This window comes from Solanum tuberosum, unplaced genomic scaffold (genome assembly GCF_000226075.1).
Source record: "Solanum tuberosum cultivar DM 1-3 516 R44 unplaced genomic scaffold, SolTub_3.0 scf00993, whole genome shotgun sequence".
NCBI lineage: Eukaryota > Viridiplantae > Streptophyta > Magnoliopsida > Solanales > Solanaceae > Solanum > Solanum tuberosum.
Window position 1 is genome coordinate 9,393 of NW_006240010.1, and position 6,315 is coordinate 15,707.

Here is a 6,315-nt window from a genome sequence, read left to right on the forward strand (position 1 = left end):
TCGGTGTCATCGGGAGCCGAAGTAGTAGGTCAACGAGCGAGGTTCATCACTTGTTCTTTGATTTGCTTAACGGTCTCACTCATGCTTTCTTGTTCAGCTACTCTTCTCCGCTCCGACTCTGACAGTGCCGCTATAAGCTTAGCTATTTGAGTTGACATAGCAGCAATCTGAACACTGTCAAGTGCCTCGGCTTGACGTGACGATCCAATTCCTTCTAAGCCTGACTGGAGTCGTCTTACATCGTTTCGAGAGCCTAGACCCTAGACTCTACCCTTGTGTGTTCCCCCTACCACTTTTTCTTTCCAAATCTGGGTGGAAAGTTCAGGTATCAATTGGTCCGAACTATCTAGATTTTCAGTGACGTACTGATGAAAGTCATTTTGCATATTAAATATAAAAATTGACATCAATATATATACATGTAATAAATATATTCACTATTAATATATTTTATTCATATTAAATAACTTACAAAAGTTCATTCGGCCCTTTCCTCCATCCACACATCCGGATCCGACTCATTTTCTTTCTTCATGACATGAGTCTTCTTGAAAACCTCCGGTTCAATGGGAGTGCGTCCCAATTCTTTTTCCTATAAATAAAAACTGAAATTTATAACGATATATATGAATCAACAAATTATTTATCTAAAAGTTTGAATTAGAACTTACCATTTCTCGTGCAATTGTTCCAACCGTCTTTGCACCTCCGGTGTGCAACAAGCCACCTTTAAGATTGCCTCTAGCCTTTTTGGCTTGATCTGATATTGTCTTGTGTTCCAATATTGACCCAATTCATCAAAAACATGAGGCAACATTCAAACCGGGACGTTCACCACTATCCCGAACTTTCTTTAGCCAGCTAGACAATCTGACAGATGCCTTCCTCTAAAATGTGGTCCCAATGACCAAATTGTACCTCGACTCCCAAGTACACATAGTCTGAGTTTTTTTTTTAATAATGTTAATTAGATCGATAGTAAAAAAAAGTAAAGTATACTAAACTTAACTAAAGAATATATACCTTAAAGTTATTAAACATCGCCTGACGTATACTGCTTGGAATCTCGCTCCAAGAGTGATAAGCATGTGTGTAGAGTCTTCTAACACAGTCTTTTAAAGCTCGGGCAACATCCTTTGCAGGATGCCACCTGCAAAACACATAATAAATATGTTAGTTCATGAATAATATATTAAAGTATAAGAAATAAATAAAATAGACTAACAAATAGATAACAAAACAAACTTACGATGATCCATTCGGCTCAATCATGACTCTACCAAGTCTGTCCTTCTGGTCAAGAGCTAGAGAAAGCATCGTATCATCTGGTGTAGCACTAGGTGTAACTGTAGACGAGGGTGATACATCAGGATGCACAAAACGCTGAGTCAATGGAGGCGTACCGGCCATAGCATTTGACTGCTCGCTACTAGAATCTCCAAGCTTCATGGTAGATAACTGAGGAGATGTACCTATGGGAGATGGAGTACTTGCCAATAAGGGTCGTGCTCGACGAATAGCCTATAAAGGTAGATCCTCGTAGCGTCGTGAAGGTAATGCCTGTGAAGTAGATGAACCACCGACTGGTCGACGGTAATTAGGATAATATTGTCGAGGATCCGCCGTACTAAATGGAACAATAAATAAATGAGTATCATGGTTGATGCGCTCTGGCGCAGAAGAAATAGATCCTGCAATATCCTCAGGATCTATCGGTCTCCTAGATTTCTTCTTCTTAGCCTGTTTAGTTTGGCTAACTCCAAGATGCTCGCAATGTCTATCACCGTCACCGCTTGATGACATCTGTATGAAAATTTACATGTATAATATATATATAAAAATCATAAATTAAATAAAATTAGCAAAATACACTTACATATATATACTAGCTAGCTTTCATTCTACACTATTCCTCCTCGCTTGTTTCAATTCCATCATTCTCCCATTCTTCCTCCTCAGTTGTTTCATTTTCATTATTGTCCCATTCTTCATCATCAAATGATTCATTTTCCTCACTCTCAGATATTTCTTCCTCAACATTCAGTATCTCATAATCAGCTACTTCTTCTAATGTGTGTTGAGGATGTTGTAGTGTGGTTTCCAATTCAACATCAACTTGTTGTTGAACAATTGCAACATCATTTTGATACGCCACATCTAAGACATTGTCAATTTCAATTCTTCCCACATGCTTAATTTTTATAACAACCCACCAATCAGCTTTGTCTCTACGCAATGGATATGAAGTGTAATACACTTGTTTAGCATTTTGTACAATAATAAAAGGATCATAATTTATGTATTTCCTGGTGTGCTTAACTTCAATTATATTATGTTGATGGTCCACCTTTGTGCCTCTATGTGATGGGTCAACCACTCACACCAAAACAATACAATCTTCTTCGTAGGCCAACCTGAATACCTCACTTCAATAATCTCTTGAATGACACCATAATATTCAATAGTTTGATCAGTACCATCAACCTCACCTTGTATGTAGACACCGCTATTATTTGTTTTCTTGTTCCTAGAAACTTCTTCAGTTTGAAACTTAAAATCATTGACACAATACTTATTCATTGTCAGTACTTGAGATTTAGGTCCAAGTGTTACTTCTTTCACTAATTGCAAATGTTGGACACTTGAGTATTCATCGTAAACCTACGTGATTGTATTTCAAGTAATGTAATTTAGTATAACATGAATATATTATTAAATACTTAGTGATTGCACACTTACATAGTTCCTCAGCCATTTGGAAAATTCTGTATATATGGCTTCATTACCCCATGTGTTTACGAACAAGCTTATCATTTTACATTCTAGTATTTCGTTAGTTAATGATCACTTATTAGTATGTAATTTAATAACATATTTTTAACACGTACTTGACATATGGTTGAATCTCTGGACAATTAAGCAAAATATGTATCACAGCTGATTGCATTTCCATATCAGTGAAGCCTAGCTTTCCACGCTTTTTAGATCCTCGATCATTTTGATTAAAAATTGATATCGGTGGAAATAAAGGATCAATATCGCCTTCATCATTGCAATTGGGCCTATTTCTCCTACATGACACATCATCACCAAAGTAATAAGAAAAAAAATACACTAGTTTCTCTCCCAATATGACCTTGAACAAATGATCCTTCGATCCTTCCCCTTTGCTTAATCGTTTGCTTCGAACTGCCAATTTTTCTACATGTATATATGTATAGTTATGTTAATATATAAAAGACTTGGCGAATATATATAATTTAGTGAATATTTCAAATGGATATCTCTCAAATGGATACAACCATCTTGTTTGAACCGGACCTTCGAGGCGGGCCTCTTGTACAAGGTGAATTGAAAGATGCTCCATCACATCAAAGAAACCACATGGAAATATCTTCTCCAACTTAGTAGTAGTAACAAGAATATTTTCCTCCATCCTGTCTAAACTACTCTCCAACAACTTTCCAGAACACAAATCTTTTAAAAAAAGACTTATCTCTGTGATCGATTTTCATATCCTTTCGGGTAGATGGCTAAAACCGATAGGAATTAAAGTTTCCATAAACAACATGACAATCATGACTTTTCATACCTATCAATTTTCCTTCATTCATATCTGTCCGCTTTCCTAAATTCGAAGCATAGCCCTCCGGCATTCTCAAATTTTTAACCCACTCAATAATTTCACGTTTCTCATCCAATGTGAATGAAAAGCTGGCTTTGGGCTTAACTATTTTACCATTCTGTAATTCCTGCAGCCATAACTCTTTTCTCCTACAATATTCCTTTATGTCCATTCTAGCTTTTGGATTGTCTTTTGTCTTACCCTTAACATCCATCACTGTGTTATGTCGTAGCATATTGTCCTTTCAATACGCCAACTCCCAAAATATGCTTTGTTTGGTCCAATTACGTTCAAGACCATATCCATGAAGTCTAGAAGGTGAAGCTTCTGCAACTTTAGGTAATTGAGAAACTCTCTCCCAAATTTGATGCCCCGTGAGTAATGGAGGTGGGGGGTCACTTTCAACCTTATTTTTCCTAAATGCATTTTTCATCTTTCTAAACTCATGGTCCATTGGCAAGAACTGGCGATGACAATCAAACCATGTATTTTTTCTGTCATGCTTTAAATTGAATGTCTTACTATTTTTCATGCAATACGGACATGCTAGCTTTCCAGCTATCATCCAACCAGAAAACATCCCGTATCCAGGAAAATCATTAATAGTCCACATTAAAGAAGCACGCATAACAAAATTCTGCTTAGTTGATATATCATAAGTCAAAACGCCTTCAAACCTCAATTGTTTGAGCTCATCTATCAATGGTTATAGATAGACATCAATCAAGCTTTTTGGATTACGGGAACCTGGAATAACACAACTTAGAAAGATGTAGGGACTGGTCATACACATTTCAAGAGGAAGATTATACGGAGTAAGAAATACCGGCCAGCATGAATAAGGCGAAGCATTATTAGAGAATGGTGTGAAGCCATCTAAACACAACCCCAATCTAACATTTCTTGGTTCACTAGCAAAATCAGGATATACATTATCAAAATGCTTCCATACTTCACCATCAGATGGATGAGACAAGACACTCGGCGGCCTTCTATATTCACGATGCCATCTCATATGTGGGGCAGACCTCATCGATGCATACAACCTCTTTAACCTAGGAATGAGAGGTAGATAATGCATCGCTTGAACTGGGACCATCTTTCCAGCCAGAGTCTTCTTATAACGAGCATGTCCACAAAACTTATAATTTTCTAATTCACTATCAGTCTTGTAAAACAACATGTAGCCATTAACACAACAATGAATTCTATCATACGTCAATCCTAACTTGGACACCAACGTTTTGCTTGATAGAAGTTCTTTGGTATGTTAAACTCCGGATTAACTAGTTCACCCAAAAGATCAACCATTGAGTCCATAGCCGCATTAGGAACATTCCAATCTGATTTAATATTCATTAATCTAACCTCAACTGACAAGGTAGAATGCAGACTCCCTTCACATAGTGGATGACTAGGCTCTTCTAATTGATCATAGAAGCGTCTTGCTTCTTCATTAGGAGCTTCATCAAAATATTCGTTCCGGTTCCATCCCACCTTGAACCCCGAAAGCATCATTGATCATTTCATGAACCCTATCATGTTCAACCCTAACTTGTTTCAACCCTAATTTGTCCATGTGGTGCAACCATATTATTTACATCCACAGGCATCGAATTATAAAACATACCATACAATCCATCACTTTCTCCATGATCAATCCATACAAAATATCTAGGCTTAAATCCATTACGGTACAAATGAAACATAATTGTATTTGGTTTAAAAAAATTTAAGCACTTACATGCACTACAAGGACACCTAACCAATCCATTATTCTTAAAAATGTCAAGTGTCATATGTTCGATAAAATTTCTAACACCGTCAATAAACTCAGGTTTCAAACCAGCACCAGTTTCATAATGCATATTATACATCCACAAACGATGATCCATCTACAAAAATATAGATATTCAATTATATTATAAATAAAATTTAATAATAATTTTACTAGTAGTAGTCCTAAAACTAGTTTAGTATTGACTTAAGCACATTATTTATTTTAACTTATTTAAAAACATAACAACTTTAACTAGTTTAGTTTTGACTTAATTCCAACAACTAAATCCACCAACTAAACCACATTAATTAATTTAACCTATTTAAACAACTTTAACTCTTGAACTAGTTTAATTTTGACTTAAAACAACACTAAATCCACCAACTAAACCACATTAATTAATTTAACTTATTTAAACAACTTAACAACTTTATAACTTTAACTAGTTTAGTATTGACTTAATTCCAACAACTAAATCCACCAACTAAACCACATTAATTAATTTAACTTATTTAAACAACTTAACAACTTTATAACTTTAACTAGTTTAGTATTGACTTAATTCCAACAACTAAATCCACCAACTAAACCACATTAATTAATTTAACTTATTTAAACAACTTTAACTCTTGAACTAGTTTAGTTTTGACTTAATACAACACTAAATCCACCAACTAAACCACATTAATTAATTTAACTTATTTAAACAACTTAACAACTTTAACTAGTTTAGTTTTGACTTAATACAACACTAAATCCACCAACTAAACCACATTAATTAATTTAACTTATTTAAACAACTTAACAACTTTAACTAGTTTAGTTTTGACTTAATACAACACTAAATCCACCAACTAAACCACATTAATTAATTTAACTTATTTAAACAACTTAACAACTTTAACTAGTT

General features: G+C 35.0%; 1 long non-coding RNA gene across 1 annotated transcript; it reads right to left on the minus strand.

The window, feature by feature from the left end:
- Positions 1-2,598: 2,598 nt before the first annotated feature.
- Positions 2,599-3,048, minus strand: LOC102581865 (uncharacterized). The gene is made up of 3 exons (XR_369023.2): positions 2,889-3,048; positions 2,740-2,806; positions 2,599-2,661 (listed from the first exon to the last, which is right to left on the minus strand). It is a non-coding gene; the product is annotated as an uncharacterized lncRNA (long non-coding RNA).
- Positions 3,049-6,315: the final 3,267 nt, after the last annotated feature.